The 17,730-nt window shown below is 45.6% G+C and overlaps 1 protein-coding gene across 16 annotated transcripts in view; it reads left to right on the top strand.

The window, feature by feature from the left end:
- Window positions 1–5,250: 5,250 nt before the first annotated feature.
- Window positions 5,251–17,730, top strand: part of LOC120953825 (voltage-dependent calcium channel type A subunit alpha-1-like) — an 85,521-nt gene continuing 73,041 nt past the window's right edge. For 4 of the 16 annotated variants that reach the window (XM_049605501.1, XM_049605506.1, XM_049605508.1 and 1 more), the window contains exon 1: window positions 5,271–7,712. The gene's annotated coding sequence lies outside the window, so the exon portion shown is untranslated. Of the gene's footprint in view, window positions 7,713–17,730 lie in introns of all 16 variants that reach the window. The other 12 variants (XM_049605502.1, XM_049605507.1, XM_049605504.1 and 9 more) reach the window with 7 other exon arrangements.

Raw genomic sequence — 17,730 nt, 5'->3', positions numbered from 1 at the left:
TGTGTGTTTGGGTTATCTCAAACAATACGCCACCGCTGGGCATCGTGCAAGATCGCAACATTGACGTGTTGGACGGTTATTAGCCGGCTAATAAGTGTAACATAATAACCCTTTTGTCAGCACCGCTGCTGGGTGGACTGAAGGCAGGAGAAGGCAGGCAAGACTGGTGAAATGAATGGCGGAACCAATGAGTGGTGTCGTGGGTTGTTAGGAAATGGAGAGTGATTGAGGCGATATGTGTGACTAATGCGCCATATAGGTGATATTAATTATGAGACGAAAGTAGGATACGTCTGCCGTCGTGCTTTTGTATCTAACAGCACAATAAATGCACTTAACTATCATGGTATGAGGATAGAGATAGCATGAAATTCGAGCGTACTCAGGCAGGCGATTTTGTTTAATTTCAATACCGACTGTTGGGGTGTTTGAAGCTTCTTGGAAGTAATTAATTGAAGGTAATCTTGCTATTCATAAAAGTCCGTCATGATTTGTGGACCTTCATTAGCAAGCGAAACCTGTACATGTCTGGATGGGATTGCTTAATTCGCTTCTAAGAGGATTGTAAAATTCATTTGAAATCTAATGTTGTGTGGTGAATGCGCATGTAAGATTCAATAAGGATTCCATTTATTCACAACAGTAAAAAAAGCAATTCTAGTTAGTTTAATAAGCTTCCAGCACCAATAGTATGTTCGAGATAACTATGCTCAAGAAACAAGACAACAAAAACATGCTCCCTGCTCTATATAAACACTTCTCAGAAACATCGCTCCCATTGTCCGCTCGAATGTTGCGAATACAGTACAGCGAATGCACTTGCAGCCCCCACAGTCGTTGCATCTGACATGGGCGCTTTCTGGTTCCTGCTAGATGCACTGTATGCAAATGCAAACGCCAAACCCGATGGCAATCGCCCACTTGGTCTTCCAGCGAAACAGTATCGAACAAAGAAGCTTTCCTTTTGTTTGGCAACGCACTTAAGCTTAAACTCTTCGCCCATTCGCACGCTTCCCGAACGGGGGCTGTAGGAAAGGGGAGGTATCTCATTTCCTTAAAGCACAAGCATCGCCGTGGATACGTGGGTGCATGATGGCGATACGTGGGTAGGTATTGCGATATCTTCGGTAGCAAGAAGCAGCTGCATATGATGCTGGCTTAACAATAGGGTTGAATGAATAGCAAGAATCAGAACCACTCTTCCTAGCGCTGCTTCTCGTGCATCGGTGCTGGATTGGCTCTAATGGGTACCATGTAACCATGGTGGGTTCAGTAGAAAAATATTTTCCTGATAGCAGGTCACTGTTGTTTGTCAGAAGAGGTAAAACTGCTGTTTTAAAATACGAAGTACGCCAGTGTTGGTGAATCAACATCTGAAAGTAGCAGAGAAAGGGAGAAATGCATTCCACTTATACATTTCATAGCCTAAAGGATCTGCATAAGAAATTGTATTATCTTATTCTGGAAGTGTAATCTTAATTTACAAAGCATTTTCAGACATGTTTCCCGCCAGCGCATAAATCTACGCAACCGGATCATTTAAAGTGCGTTCCAAACAAAAGTTCCATTCACTTCCCGGGCAAACTGTCACGAACGACAGTTGATGACTGAACCGATCCCTTGATGAGGGACGCAAGAAGTTGTTAAAGTTCATCCACCGTCCGTGAAATTGCCCACGGGACAGAGTTAATACCACCTTCACTTGAAGCTAACCTCCCTTCCGCCTCTTGGCTGTTCGCCCCGTGGCAAGAAAGTGCAACCACGTAACGTTTCACTTCACCGTGCTGACCTTTGGGCATACACTGTAGAAAACTTTTCCAATAAACGCATTGTACAGCTGCCGTACTCAGGTCGTCCTCAGGGGGGGTGGTGTGCATGGTTTGCAGAAGAAAAAAAACAACAAACACAAACAGAACCTCACCCGAGGGACAAATAAATGCGTCACGATTCATCTTGAAAAGTGGAAGAAAAATATGGGACGGCAAATGTGTTGTAACCTCCCCTGCAGGAAATCGCTTCCGTGTGAGGTGCGTGTAGGAGGTGGAATAAAGGATTGTACTCTATCTTTTGCCTGTAAGACCCATATCCATTGGTAAATAATTGTCATTGGTAGCAAAGGCAAACCTCTGCATGTTTGCGTGTCGGTGGTAGAGTGTGATATTGGAGAGGGGGTTATACCGGGCTATGATTGCAACACCGATGACAGATGTAGGCTAGGACTGGTAACTTTACACCTGTGCTATCCAAACACATTTCATAAAGTGTAAATTGGTTTTAGAGCATACAGATATTGCATTTCTGAGCAGTTTGATTGCATTTTTTTCCTTGCCCACTGTATTTATTATGTCGCCTAAAGGTATGCAATCGTACCAAAAGGATTAGCTTGTTGAACAGTAATTTTCTCTCATACATTGATTCATTGAATTAATACATAGTGCCTTAAAGTGTTTAAATTAAAGTTTTAACTAACTTTATTAGAACCAAAATTCATCCGCTTGTGCGTCTAAAAGGAACTAATAAAAACTAAAGCCATTGGGAAACAGGAAAAAGCGGGTATAGTGTACATTGAAGCATTAAATTGCCTACCTGTAGGCGGAAGCTAGAGTTCGTAGAGTAAAACATGTGTAGCTAGGTGGAATAAATATTTTTCCAAAAGCTCATCAACGGTATTGTTCACCCATACCCATACTACATGGCGCAATAGTTTCTCTTTGTTATTTTCGAGTTCTTCGAGTAAATTACCATGCATTCCTATTTGACGTGGTTTCATTTGAATAGATCCATCTGTAGGCAGATTGACTCATGTTAAGGTAACATTAAATACAACCCTTCCACAAGTCATGACAGCCCATCGAGCTGCAGCTCATTACGTTGAAGCCAATTTCAAATAACATGTGCAAGCACGCCATCAAACAATGCGAAACATGCCTGTAGGCAAAGGCATCTTGCAAATCGACCCTTGCACGAATCTTGCACGCGTCATGTTTCGAGGTTGTCCGGGCTGATTCATTTCTTGGAATTTTTCATACCCATTTCCAACGGTAAATACAACCTGTTGCAAATCTCACGTTCACCCTTATCCGTGTGCTTATGCAAAAAGCTCGTCTGCCCGTCGATTGCCGAATAAAAGGTGGGAAACCGTTTACGAGGCATTTGTGGTTGCCTACAAGCTCCGTCTAGGATGATTTACCTCAGCCAGATTCTGCAACATTGAACCGAGAAGTACGTTTCGCCATACGGTGGGAGGAAAAAACAAAAAAAAAAAACGCACAGCAGAGGAAGTAAATTTACTATGTCGTGCGTTGGTGTTTGCTTTCGGTAGAGGCATAACTCACGTCGCGCTTCGGTCCGCGATTAAGCAAGCTGGGTGGTGCGGGTAAACGGTGCAGGCTGTTAAGAGTATTTACTCTTCATCTTGCCTTATCTTCCGCGGAAAAGGAAAGCATAAGATCTGGCGATGCTTCCAGGGAACAGACACACAAACACACAGCTCCATGCGCTTAGTGTAGACGACCGTCCTGCTGGTACAATTTCGGGCACCGGAGTAATCTTCTTCCGAATGTCTCCTCGAGGGAAAATGAGAAAAAAAAGAAAAAAAACGAGCAAAAAAAAAGCAACCGATGAGGGAATTTTCTATATATTTTTACCCCCTCCAACCAGCACGGATCTACTGTCTCGAGCGTGTGCCACCGCCACCAGTTGGAAAGCTTACCAGGGTGGAAGAAAAGCGACCAACGGGGGCCCAGGCGCGCACGATTGTATCGCAGCAACCTGTTGAGCCGGCTTAGTGCTTGGTGGAAAACAAACGTGCCACACCATTGTCTCCATGGGGAAAAGCAAATGTATGTGCGTGTGTGTGTGTGTGTGCTTATACGTGTTACGCATCCCCAGCATCTGGCGTACGGTTGATACGACCAAACAGCGGGTTAAACGTAGCAAAACGGATGACAAATTGCCCTGGCCCCCGGGCACCGACCGTACGTGTGGTCGACGTTGCTTGCGTATGTGGTAAAGGTGTGTTTCAGGTGTGTTGTAGCGTTTTTTTTTTATTCGGTGGGAAGCAACCCAATTGCCAGGCGTGTCAAACGAACGCCATCGCAACACGGAACAGCGCAGCCAACCGCAGCTGAAAAGCAGACTCGTCATAATTGATAGCTTGTGCGTGTGATTCGAAGCGACAGGGCCGGTAATGAAGCAGCATTCTGACATTTGAAGCCAATTTGGCAACAAATCACATGAACGCGCAAATGCACAGCGGAAGAAACACTTCCCCATTTTGCACATATCGCACGCACGGTTACAACAATCGAAATGAAGTGTGCTCCAGGCAAGTAGCTTATGATGCTGTTCAAGGTGCGAGAGCATTTAGGGAGGCCTCCTTGAAGCAGTACACAGGTCTTCACAGGTCCGGGACACACATTATCGATTCTTTGCAACAAGAACGGAGGGGTGTGCGTGCTTGGAAATCTCGTACAAAATCAAGTCGATTTAATTTTCCAAAACATGTACGGTGTGAAGCGTCCCCCGAACGTTTGGCAGACGCCACTCCCGTTCAGCAAAGGCTGCAGCCGACATGGTGTCTATTTTTAGCCATACCTTATCGACATCGGCACGGCCCGCTCGCAATTGCTCTACGCAGCGGGCAAACCGGGACAGTCGGTGTTGGGTCGGTTGATTCAACAAACGAATCTAATACACCGGGGTGCACCCATCCACCCGCCGGGGGCCGGGAACCTCATCAACCGGCCATTGCTTGCTCGCACTGCCCGAGGGGGCTCGTTCGCAATATTAAATCTCACACGCAATGCCATCCCAGCGTGCCAGTATGCCTGATGCCGAAACGGGACGAACCTGTGCTGCCTCTCTCTCTCTCTCTCTCTCTCTCTCTCTCTCTCTCTCTCGCTCGCGTTCCTGTTTGATTTGGGGCTTTAAGGATACGCGTGTCCTATAAATCCGGATTCATCGATTGCGTGCGAATCGACCAACGGTGTGCATCTTCCCTCGCGCTCGCACGCTGTATCGCTCTGCCTCTCTCATTCGCCCTCTTTTTTTAAATCCATCCATTTTGTAGCGTATCGTTTTCATGGTTACGCCAAAAAGCTTTCCCCCACCGGCGGAAGCTTTCGCCTGGATGCAACAGGCTGGGGTTTTTTTCCCCTTCGTTGTTGTTGAATCCCCACAGCCGAAGCTCCGGACCCAGTTCGGCGTCTTATCAGGCCATCGGACGCGGGCTCGGTCTCGCCCGCTTCGGGCAGCTCGCAGATGGACCGAAGGCTCACCGAAGCACGCTGCATTCAGTCGTGCCAGTCGTGCGTTTACCGTCGTGCCGGAAGCGCGCGTGTTAGTCGTGTGTTGCGTGCGCCGTGTACAGACCAAAGTTGCAGGTGGGCAAAAGCAGCAGCAGCACCGTTACAGATCTGCAACCGTTACGGCGTCCTTCCGGAAGGGGGCTGTTGCATCCTAGTTCCGCGTGTTGCAACCGGTGGTCGTGGCTGTTAGTACGGCGCGCGCTGCAAGCCATCGATCGGCGACGTTTCCCGCGACACAGGGTCAGGTCGGTAGGGGTCCAAAAATAGTTTGTTAGCGAAACGTAAACGCTCCCGGACCAACGGTTTCCCCGGCGACCTGTGGGTGCTGGGCCGAATGCCTGAAGGCCGTACTCGTGGTGGAGCAGTGTGGCAAACGACATTTTCGTACGCTGGTTGTTCGGGAAAAGCGGGAAATATTTTCCTATCGAGCTGCAGGGGTCCACTTTTTCAGTCGAAACGCTTACTCCGAGAGCTTCGGCATCGCAGGGGCAGTGTGCATTCAGTTGCTCGCTGTCGAAGATGATGTGCAAGTGCATTCAAAGTGGGCCAAGATTGCAGTTTGATAACGTGCCAGTAGTGATTGGTGTATGTGTGTGTGTGTGTGCTTGTGCTAATGGTGCTGTGTGTTAGGCAAGAAGTTTTCCGATGCAATGTTCGCTGTGGCATCGTTGCATCTGTGCGGTTCGTCGTCTAAAATAAGCATACTTGTGTTCTATTAGTAAATTGTGTGTGTGTGTGTGTGTGTGTGTGTGTGCTTGATGTAAATGTGTGATTGTATCTCAATGTGATAAAGGAAGCTTTTGCGTGTTTATGAAAAGTGTTTCAGTGAGGGTTCGAATCCTACTTCTTCAACCTTGTGTGCGAGCCTCGAATTTCGCACTCGGTGGAACTCTGAATGTCTGTGATAAATCCTCTTTTATTTCTACATTCATGTGTAAATGTGTGTGTGTTTGTGTGAAGGAGAGCATTGCTACATCCGCGTATGAAAAGCTTATGCGCTACTGGTTCCCTTTTTTGTAACAAATATACACAAACTAACGCTCGTCTTTAAGGAGGGAGAACAAGTGGCATTAAGGGATCGTCTTCTATCCTCCTGTTGAATGTCTAGATTATCGAGTAATTGAACGCGTGTGCTGCGCTACCTTTGCTACGAGTAAATAGAGCGGGAGGAAAACCTTCCTGTCCCTACGCCCCATAAATCAACTCGCTGTACGTGACACGAACTATAAATAAAGTGTGCGAGTGTGTGTGCCCAAAAACGTAACGCCAATCAAGGAACGGGTTTTCTTATGAGCTTTTCCCTCCAACAACGCCAACAGAAATTGAATGTTGCTACTACTGCTGCTGCGGCTGCTGCCGCCGTCCGTTTGATGACGGTTGAACCACAAACTCGTGTCGAGAAAGAAGTGAAACAAAAAAAAACTCTAAAAGAAAGGATCCCTTTTCGATTGACAAATTGCAAAACCTAGATCGTGTACCGTGTTCAAGGGAAAAAAGAGAGAGAGAAAGGAAAGTGAGCTCACGGGACTTACGGGAACCGTTTGATAATTTGCATTTTTTGGACATTGGAGGTGGAAGAATTTTTCGGCAAAACTCTATTCCACGGGGTTTTGGCTTTCACTGGTCCGAGCTTGTGTGTGTGTGTGAGAAAGAGTTTTTTCTTCATCCGGTGATTGCCAGTGAAGCGTGCACGATCGGATCGAAGGCGGATTATTCGAACATTATGGATGCAAACCGGGCCGGGTGGAAAATATTATCAGTGCCGTGATTTATCCCGGGTCGTGCGTGCCGGTCCCGTGCGGGAAATTCTTCGATCTAGAAAGGGGGACCAAGTTTTGGCACAACCCCAATCCCACCCTCTTGCGGGTCTTGCGTTGCCATAATTGGAAAGGCCCGGCTGGCTCCATGTGGAAAGGCGTTCGAGATGGAAAGTGAAAAACGTGGAAGTGATCGATAGACGAAAGAAAAAAATGAAAGAAAAGTGTAAAATCGAAAGAGCCTAGAATCTGGTCGAATATTCGAACGCCGTCAGTGAGTGGATAGGATTGCAAGCACCACACGCCAAACACTTCAGAAAGAGTCCAGGTGCAAAGGAGCAATCACGAACGCTACCCTGTTTCCCCCCTCTCTAGTAAATCCTGCTTGAAAGGTGTGAAGAAGCGAACCGTGTCCCAGGAAGAAAAATAAAAGCGAAGAGTGAAAGGATTCGCAAATTTAACCTTTTTGCACCACGTAAAGCCACGTTCATTTTTAGCACACACTCACACGTGGACACGTGAGCAAACGTATCTTCGCAAACGGCGGGCCCGCTCGTGGCTGGAAGGAAGCTGGCCTCGGCGCAGATGGATTACCGGGCTGCCGGTGTAGCGACGCACCGACCCGGACATGGATTGTTGCTAGCGGGTAGGTAGCAGTGGGGTTGCATTTACCACTGAAGAGATTCCCAAATTATTTATACATCTGTTAAGCATTTCGGGACGGAGTTGTGGGGGTGAAATACGAGCAAATGGTACCGCCGAATCCGGTTTGATTGATGGACAATCAGTCAGTGACGGGTTTCGGTGCTCAAAACTCGCCCGCCAAACAATTTCAAAGTAACAATGTCAATGAGGCCCTGCAGTGAGTGGGGTGGGATGCGTCTTACACGCAGTTTTTCAGTCGCGTGCCTTCAAAATTAGCTTTTAAACTAATGAAATGTTTCTGCACGTTGCTCGCTGCGACGGCGAGTGTGGTGAGTTTTGCAGCTTACGCCGGTTTTGTTCTGAGTGCTGTACGGTGAGGCTTTTATGTTTTCCCGTCTAACCGGAAATATGATCCTTCCTATCCAGCAGCCAATCAAAAAGGTGAATTGATGGTGGACAGGGAGAAGAAAAGCACCATCGTGCGTTCGCGATAAAACATGGACAATGTAGCACAGCGAGGAAGTAAAATACACAATAAAAAGACGCTCGATTTCGAGCTATCGAGCTATCAGCAGATCTTTAGCGTCGTTATGGAAACGGTACAAAATTTAGGGAAATGGAGGAAAATAGCACCACAGTTGCTGCCATTTTTGACTGTGTGGCGGTGAAGCATACAAAAGACAAATAGGACAGGACGGACGGATACGGACAGACGCGAATGGTTTTCCGACTCCGAGAAGTCGTTCGGGTGAGAACAAAAAAAAAGGGTTCGGTTGAGTTGATTTGACTGAATTTTCGCGATTTGGTGAAGCAAACTGCTTAACCGAAGGATGGCGCTGTGATTAGCAGGAATTGTTTTGCTGCTTTATGGCTCAATGAATGCAGAAGGTAATACAATTACGATTAACAATTCTAGGGGCAGATTTCGGGACGGAATCACGAATAGCACGACGGTTGCCGGGCGATTGCGCTGTTACGGTTTTGACACATTTCGTGGAGATTTTTGTTTTGAGCATTCCGAGTGTTCTTACGCGGTAAGGATGTATTTGGAATGAAGTTGTGTCATTCCAGTTAAATGTTTTTCGTTGCTTTTGTTGCTTGAGAAAAGGAAATTTTAGGAGGAAAGGTTCAGTATAACTTTTGGAATTGTAAAGGAATGGTTGAATTTGTAAGATTCTTGAAAAGAAATGAGCAGATTTACAGGAAACTCTATTTTTAAATACGTTTTATAGGCCTGAAACAACCTTTAAGCTATATGTTCTTGTTTTCGAGAATACGAATAAAATAGGATTAAATAAGAGCTGGTGTCAAGCCAATAGCATACATTTCGGCGTATTTGTTCATATTGCATACATTAAGGCAAAAAGCCACATTAAGGGAAAGCAATTTGTTTTATTTACATTTCCCAACGTCGTGTCCATTTTCTAGCCTGTTTGCTGTGGGAAATTCTCGCCATAAGCATCAACTTGCGTTAATTGCATCACGTCCCGTATTCGCCACTCCTTTTGTCCCCTATGATCTCTCATATACCTTTAATCACTTTTCAAAGAACGATCCTATCATGAGCAAAACGGGAAGTTAACAAAAAATGCATCCCCTCCATGCCCAAGCTTCACCCCGTCCGAAGGGAAAAATGGGGTGAAAGGATATTAAATTTTCACTGAACCGGAAACTAGTCGGCTATGACTGCGTTAGACGGATTCCTGTTTGCGCTTTGTGACCATCCACCCGGGCTAAATCCTTCGCTCCGTGCAGCCATACTGTGTTGACCTCCTCAACCGTAGACACGAAGAAATATCAAACGAATGACGGGCGGGTAAAGCGCAAGTTTTTTTCACCGCTGGGATCGTAAAGCGAGTAGTAGTTCTTTCTACTTCTCCGTCGATCTTCGCTCCCTCGCACGCCCCTACTCCCTGCCTATGTCTATTCATCTCAATTCACGCGACACCGCCCGGATGGAAAGCGCCCTCGCTTTGACATATGGCGTTCGGTGTATGAAACGCCGGCTCAGTCACAATGCTGTTATTGATTGTAAAGTCGCTTTATTATTTAGCACACTTTTCGAGCGGTGCGAAGCAGTTTCTCATCGCTGGGGGTGTGGGGGTAGGGCGTCGCTCGCCTGCTTGAAGGGTTCGCAGTGTGATTATTAAAGTTGATCGAAAAGTTTTCCCGAGCAGGCAGCAGTAAGAAAGGCTGGCAAGATTGTGCCGGTTAATCCCCATCCCGGTAGATGGTAGGAATTTTAAGGCTGCTGCTGCTGCTGCTGCTGGTTTTCCAATGCAGGTAGAGAAGTATGAAGCTCAGCCAGCTGTACGGTCGAAGAAGCCGACCGTGTGCAAACAGAATCTAATGGCCACAGCGAATGGCTCTTCAGTTTGCACAGTGCGGTCGTGTGTTGGATACACATGTGTGTTTTGTGCTTTGTTTCTAACCCTTCCTTAAGTATTCATCGAATGCATTCAGCGTGAATGCCATGCTCGTGCAGCATGCGCAGGGATGCGGGAGCATCCAAAACGATGGCAGTCAGTCTCAGGCAATTGCCTCAAGCACCGGAAACGGAAAAGAACTTCAGCCGTCGCTGGGTCGACGCTGCGACCGATGGACGGGACGCTGGCACGCCGGGATGATTATTTCTACCCATCATTCAAGCTGTAGTTTGTATGACGAGCAGTAGCACGAGCCAAGCGGGTGTGCGCTGTGGTGTTTATGTGGAATTGAACGAGATTATGGGCAAGGTAAAAAAAATGGCCGACAAAAAAAGATTGCCCGCAGAGCTTTAGCGCATGGCTTGCGTGAACGTAATTAAATTTTTTCTCAAAATCAAACAGCGCTTTCGGACGCGTAACAGCAATCGAAACAGCAAGGAAAGCACGACGATGGTTTAGTTTTATGTTACAGAAGAATTATACCAGGACAAAAAAGTGTTGTCGTCGGGTACGAGTAGGGTGGCACCGAAGCCCCAACCGCGTCTGTTAGCTTTGATGAAAAGTGCAGTGCAAAGAGTGTACCATCGCACAGCAAATATCAGGTTTCTGATTGGATAGTATACGGTGCACTGTTTTTTTTTTTGGGTTGCACTCGCCCGTGTCTCGATATGCAATTTCATCAGAACAGCGGTAGAGAGTGAAAGAGAACAAAGCAGCTGCCGGTGTGCCAGTCGGGGTTACACGGCAATGTAATGTAAAAATTGGTTCAGATTTGTGATCATTTATCTTGTCTGCGGGGCTATAACAGCGTCCATTCCGATGCGAGTTAGCAATGATTGGTTTTTGTTTCATACCGTAGTGTACCGAACATGTACAGGGAGAGAACAAAACGTAGGAATTGCCCGTACATGGAGTCCGAATATTTTTTTCATGTGTTTTTTTTCTGTAAATGCATTGCTGCACTGTGTAGGTTTTTAGTTTTTCACCTAACAACTATGATTTTCTACGAAAATTTTTGAGTTTATATTTTGATTTGGGCTTTGTTTTATGGTCTCTCGTCATGGCAATGGATGTATGCGAATTTGTATCCGCTTAGGCAAAACTATTAGAGCAAGCAAACAAGTTTTCACTGCGTGGAAATTCGCCTGAACTTTTAATGTGAAAAGAAGTAATCTTTATTTATTTTTATAGTGCTTTTAATTTCTGGGAATTAATTTTTGCGATGTTCTATGAAGCGTTGTCCATCTCATACGAATATTGAAATTGCATCATTAACGGCCTTTCTAGATAAAAGTGAAGATGCGCATGACGTATTTTGTTAATTAATATGAATAGAGTGCTACAACCAGCGCATACATTTAGGCGTTTCATTAAGCGTTTGTAAGTGGCGAGACTGACGAGACTCTAACGATTGGAGGTACGTCAATTACAAATGCAAATAAAAACGAATCATAATATGCGATATTTTGAGTGCTTCTGTAACTTGCCCTATACAAACATAAAAAAAATCGTGATAGCTCAAAACATTTCCATCCGCAAGCTGTAAACATCGATTCGATATAAGAAAAACTATCAAGCAGTGCCGTATCATGTTGCCACATTTCACCATGCATTCAGGCGGACCCATCCATTAAGTACGTGTCGCGCACCCATCAGCAAGTAATATTTCATTATCATAACACGCGTGCAAGAGAATCGATCGATAGCGATAACGAGCTGTGCACCCTGGAACGGTGTCGAACGTACGCGGCTTGAACCTGATTCATTAAAAGCAATGACCAGCCCACCGGGTTTGCTTCACCTCAGTGCGCTGACAATTACATTTACTGCTGGTTCGATCGTTTCGTAACGATGCACGCACACGGGTTACTAACGGTCGGAATCGGAATCGGATGTATCCCTCGGCTAATACTGCGCCCTAGATTGCGGCAGATTGACGCAATATCTATCGATGACGATGGTAGTGAGGCTAATAACTTATCCCTCGTACAGAATGCGTTTCCATCGCCACAGATTGGTGCCGTTCCTATCGATACCGAAACGCGCAGTGTGGAAAGTGCACATTGCGCACCATTGCAACACGCACCCGGTTTCTCCAATACGAACGTGTGTCTTTGTGTGTGAGTTATGAAAACGGACGAAAAATTGCGCACAAAAAAACAAACATTTCCTTTGAACTTTTCATTTCCGATTTCCAGTGAGCCGCAATCAACATGGAGTTGCTATTCTGGCTAGACTTCAATTACTGAAACATGGTTTCGGGTTGAAATTGTGGGATTTGTGCTGAGCTTGTGCAGTACCGGACGTTGAGTTCTGTATCAATATTCAAAGGGGTGTGCAAAAACAGTCACTGGTAGGAAGAGGCAAATACAAAAAACGATGTATAAGCTGTGTTGGAAAAATGGTACTTTGGAATATGAGCAAGAGAAAATAAGAGCAAAGAATTTAAATACTAGCTCCAATGGGAAAACAATCATCCACAAACAAAAGCTTACCCTCCGGTTGATTAATACTGGCTGCAATCGCTCAATTGATCACCTAAATGTGCCGATAACCGATGGCATTTTGAATCGTCCGTTTTGTTTGTTCGTATTTGCCCACTAATATTTGCCATTAAAACTACCCTCCTGATTAAAGTACAAATCAATCATCCCTCACCTGCTTGCCTAATCGTCCATTGTTTAGCATGGTAAATGATTAAGCTGAATGCTGCTTATTGCTTCGCTGCTAATGGGAAAAAGTGCCATTTATAAAACCATAATCCTGTCCAATGAAGCATTCGCAATCCCTGTGGTATTATCGGGACCAATCGCGCTAGCAATCGATTGCGTGCAAACGTTTTAAAGTGATGGAGTCTGGTTGTTGTCAAAGCATTCCCAATGGTATGAGGCACGAGCTGGGGCAAAACTGAAATGACAGGTTTCGCTACAGAGTGCCGGAACCGGAATGTGATGGAAGGCACTGTAAAGCGAAAACTTTCAGCTGCTGCGAAGCTGAAACTCACAAGGGAAAGAAAAACTTTGGCGCAGTAGAATAGGTTACACTAAATATAATTTAACTATTGTTTTGATAAATATTCACAACCAAAAACAAAAAACAAAAAGCTTGTACATCAACACACATTGCCAAATAAACAATTTATTAAATCTGATCGAAAAAACCCCCGAAAGGTATGCAATACCAAATCAAAATTAACTTTTTAGACAAACAACCGGATAAATTGGGTTTCAACCACAGCAAAACATGATTGACAAGATTGTAATAAAAAAATCTCTCCTTCCCTTTCTTCCCAACAAAAAAAGAGAATGAAAAGACATCAGCAAATCAAGAGCGCATGCTGACATGCTGCCAGGATGTTGTTCTGTATTTAATTACTTAATTTTTGGTTTGCAGTGTGTGTTTTTTTACCGTCCCTTTCAGGGCAATTCAATCGAGTCAAAACATGGACGAAGCAACCGCCGAGAGTTTGCTCTATTCAGTTCATTGAAAAACACTCAGTGCATCGATTTCACCATCAAAGCACTAAATTCAATGGGGGGGATTAAATTTCTCGTTCTCGTACCCACCGTACCGTTCGCCTTCGGCATCGTTCCCGGGTGACGTTTAATCAGATGGATTTGTTTGCTTGTCACGGTGTTGTTGTCGCAGTGGACGACGGGATGTGCCTTTTTGTTGTGGTTGTGATGTTTTGTTTTCAGTCACTTTGCAATTCCTTTCCACCCAACAGTGAGGTTCGAAATTCCTTTTCATGCAGTGGTACCGTTGATTTGGTTGACGAAAATGTTTGTTTTATTCGGTTCGGTACAATAAATACCGCCAGCAGGCTGCAGCAAATGTTTGGCAATTTTTCCTAGAAGGCACCGTAAGTGGTTTACATTTTTGTGAATAATGGACAATATATGTAAGCACACACACACACACACACATACACACACTCAAACTCACAGAACTGAGCAGTCTCCTAATGTGGGGAAAATTGCAAGCTTATTATAGCGCACGCACGCGGGCAAATGAACACAAAAGGGCGCCGCCATCGCATAGCTAACTAGATCGTATTGTCGGGCGTACCGATTCCGACCGCCCGCTTCCACCGACCGTTTTCCGGTACTGGCACGTCCCAAGGAATGCGATCTCTGTTTGTACAAAGGAATGTGGCTTGAATGATGAAGAAAATTTGGATTTCAGCGCAAGAAATGTGCTGCTATGAGCGGTAGGTACCTCGCTGGCGGAGCTTCCGTTTCCGATTCTGTTCGTTTCGTTCACGACGTGCTGGAAGTGATTGGTGTGAGTGTGTGTGTGTGTGTTTTTTTTTTCGAACACAAAATTGCTGCTTTGCTGTGGGATTTGGATGTATCGAGTCTCCGAGCTATCGACAGCCAGCTTGGATAGGAGAGCGACCGGTAATCAATGTTGCTCCCAGCGGTGAAGTAATGTGCACAAACATTGATTAGCACGTATTGGGGATGTTTGGAGAAATGTTGCAGTAAAGGTTATGTTATGCAGGAAAATAGAGCGGACGAGTCCGGAGCGTAGAGAAGTATTAGCAATGCTGGCATAATGATTAGTCCAAAGAAAAGAATAGCAAAATGTTTACTAATTTTGCTCTTGACTTATCGCGTTAACAAATTTGAATTGCACTCAACATGTTATAGTTTTTTTTTTGTAAAATAACTTTAAATTGAAATCAAAATAGCAAGTAAAATATTATCTTTAACCGTTTTGAATTAATTTGTATATGAATACTGTTTTCTTCCCATATTTATTATTTTTTTTTATCAATGTGCATCAACTCTAATTTGACCTGCAGCCTAGTAGCTGCTTCTAATTACCCACGGGAGCATAACTAGTCCTGCGTTTAGTTTAAATCTGTCTTATTACAGTCAGCTATTATTATTTTTTAAATTTCCCATAATCCTCACCAATTCAATAAATTTGTACAAATGGTACTAAAAGGCATACAATAAGTGAGATCTTTACATAAACAGATCGCAGATATACGAAAATACCATAACTGTGCATACCTTTAGGCGTTTTAGCATATGAAATCTTCGAACAGCGAAAGCAGAGTTAATCCCGTTTTTAAAGCTAACAACAGCGGACGCCCCCTTCACATCGGCAGCAAATAGATGGCTTAAGATTTCGCTCGAATGATTATATGTGCACCATGATAAGTGACCATTAATTGACAGCATTTTTCATTTGCCTCGTTCCAAACGCCGACCAGCACCGACCGGCACCCAACGTAGCAGCGTCGCCCGCAAGCTCAGGGTGTTGCTGATCGTACTTTCAGCAACAAGTTCAGTCGCTCGCAAGCTAACCTCCCTTTTTGCCCTTTAACATTCGACCTGTTTTGGAAACCTTGCCACACGACGGCGGCCCGAACGATCGAAGATGCGTTACATTAGGCAATGCCGAAGTGGTCGCAATTAGTTTCCGCTCGCACGTAAGCGTAAAAGGTGAACCTTCCGGGGGCAGCTTCCGTCCGTTCGTCGGCGGCAGGTGACAGAGCTGCCTCGAAATGTAACACAAGGAGGGGAAAAAAGGAAGCACCGGAGACATAAATTACCGTCGTAAATTTTCCTCGGCTGTTCCGGGTGTCCGGGAATGTGCGACCGATGGTTACATGGAGGTGTGCGGAAACCCACGGCACCTCGATACAGCTGACAATTGTGTGTGTGTGTCAGAGAGTGTATGTGTCTGAAATTAGAATCAATTTATCCCTCCTTTTATCGGTGTTCGGCACCTGGAACTGGGCTAGGTGAGTGCGTATGCTGGAGAGTGAGTGTGAGTGTTTTATGTTATCGCTACAACGCTACAAGTGAAGTGGAAGTAGTCATCGATGTCGGCTGTCGGAGTTGAAGTGCTTCGTTACTGGTGGGATGACTACAAGAAGGGCCAATTCATACAATTACAATACACAGTCACAGTCACGAAAAGATGCATTGTGTTGTCGCAAGTGGTTAACAACGGTGCGTACGTAGGCAACGCAAACACCTGTCCTGTGTGCGCGGAAGCCTTTTGCTCAGCACGCAGAACTTCGTGGTGGCTTTCAGTTTCGCCGCATAATTTATACGGCTGTACAAAACAACTTTTCAACCGCTTGGTGCGGAAACATGCAAACCACCATTTCATTCACAATCGACAGAGAGTGGCGTGTTGGCTCGGGGAAAAAAAGCCTACAAAAGAATTACTCTGTAGCATTGTGCAAAGTTTAATGCTATTACCATAAAACGAAGCACCCGTTACGGTACGGCTTGAAACTTTTGCCCGCCCAATGCCCTCCCCAAACGGCGAATGCATAATGAGATTTGGTAAAATTCTAATAACTCTTCCACCGAAACGTTTTCAAACGCGCGTTGGAAAGACTGGATCGAAATTCATTGAAACATAAGCTTCACCGTAGCCGATTACGTTCGTCAGTAATCGATTGCGGAAAACTTTCGCACAGACCCGTTTCGAGCCAATGTTTGACCAATCGGCGTTCGGGGTTGGAGGGGTGAGCTTCGTGACTGATAATGAGGTTTAATTTATTCCAGCAATATTGTGTTTGCATATTGCTTTCACGTGGGGGCGCCTGTCGGTACAGTTGGAAACTCCTACCATTTGTGCCATGAGTTGGGGGGAAATGGTCGGCATAGAGAGCATTTTTTTTTTGTATCAGCAGCTTAACAAGTCAGCATGGTCCAGCTGGATGGAATGAAAAATTAATGCAACGGCGCTGCGAACAGTCGCAGAACCATCAGGGCAGCCGATAAAGCAGTGACTGTCCGTTCACAATGGAACACAAATAATCTCCTTAAATGGTACCATTCAAACCGATGGCCACGAAAATCGCTCTCCCTATCTCGGCAGCTTCGTAATCCGCCCCGAATCTCGATTTTGTGGAGCGGATAATGGTGCGCTTAACGGTGGCGAAGGTCAGAGTCTTTAGTGCAAGCATTTCCGGATGAATACAGGCGTAAACATGAAAGGAAGCAACTTTACACATATTTTGTAGGACAAGGAGCATTTGCTCGGGGGAGGATGTTTGTCTCCCGCTGTGAACCGTTGGGTGCAGGACGACTGCTGGCGGCAAATCGAATGAAAGTCCATTTGCATGTGCCTGCCTTCGGAGGGTGTATTTAGTGCGGTACGTACACCTTTAGATAGGCAGCGAGGGAAGCGCAGCGAGGACGGTAACGATGCGGATGTTTTCGGTCACAAAGCTGGCACTAGCATCTGACAGGCTACGGGCACGCGAAATCCCTGTCACCGTAGTGACAACTTCAACTGTAAACCGTGGCGCGCTTGGCTGGGCACAAAGCCCAGCAGCCCAGTCGTGACGGTCGGCGTCCGTGCTCGTCAGCATCATGCGATGGCCACGATCTGTTCGGTGGTCCAGTTCGTAAAACTAATGGTAGCAGCAGTAGCACCGAAAAAAAAAACGAAAATCCTCCATTCCCTCGCCGGTAGTTTGCCGAGCGAGCGCGTGGGTACTTAACCGTACAAAGTCGAACGCGTGCATCATCGGAACGGGAACACGGAGGGGCTCGCGGAAAGCGAATGGCGAATGGTTGGTAGTGGCACTACTCTCTACACGAAGCAACCATGTTC

Source organism: Anopheles coluzzii, chromosome 2, assembly GCF_943734685.1.
Source record: "Anopheles coluzzii chromosome 2, AcolN3, whole genome shotgun sequence".
NCBI classification, from domain to species: domain Eukaryota; kingdom Metazoa; phylum Arthropoda; class Insecta; order Diptera; family Culicidae; genus Anopheles; species Anopheles coluzzii.
The sequence above is the reverse complement of the archived record's forward strand: the minus strand, read 5'-3'. Positions and strand labels throughout refer to the sequence as shown.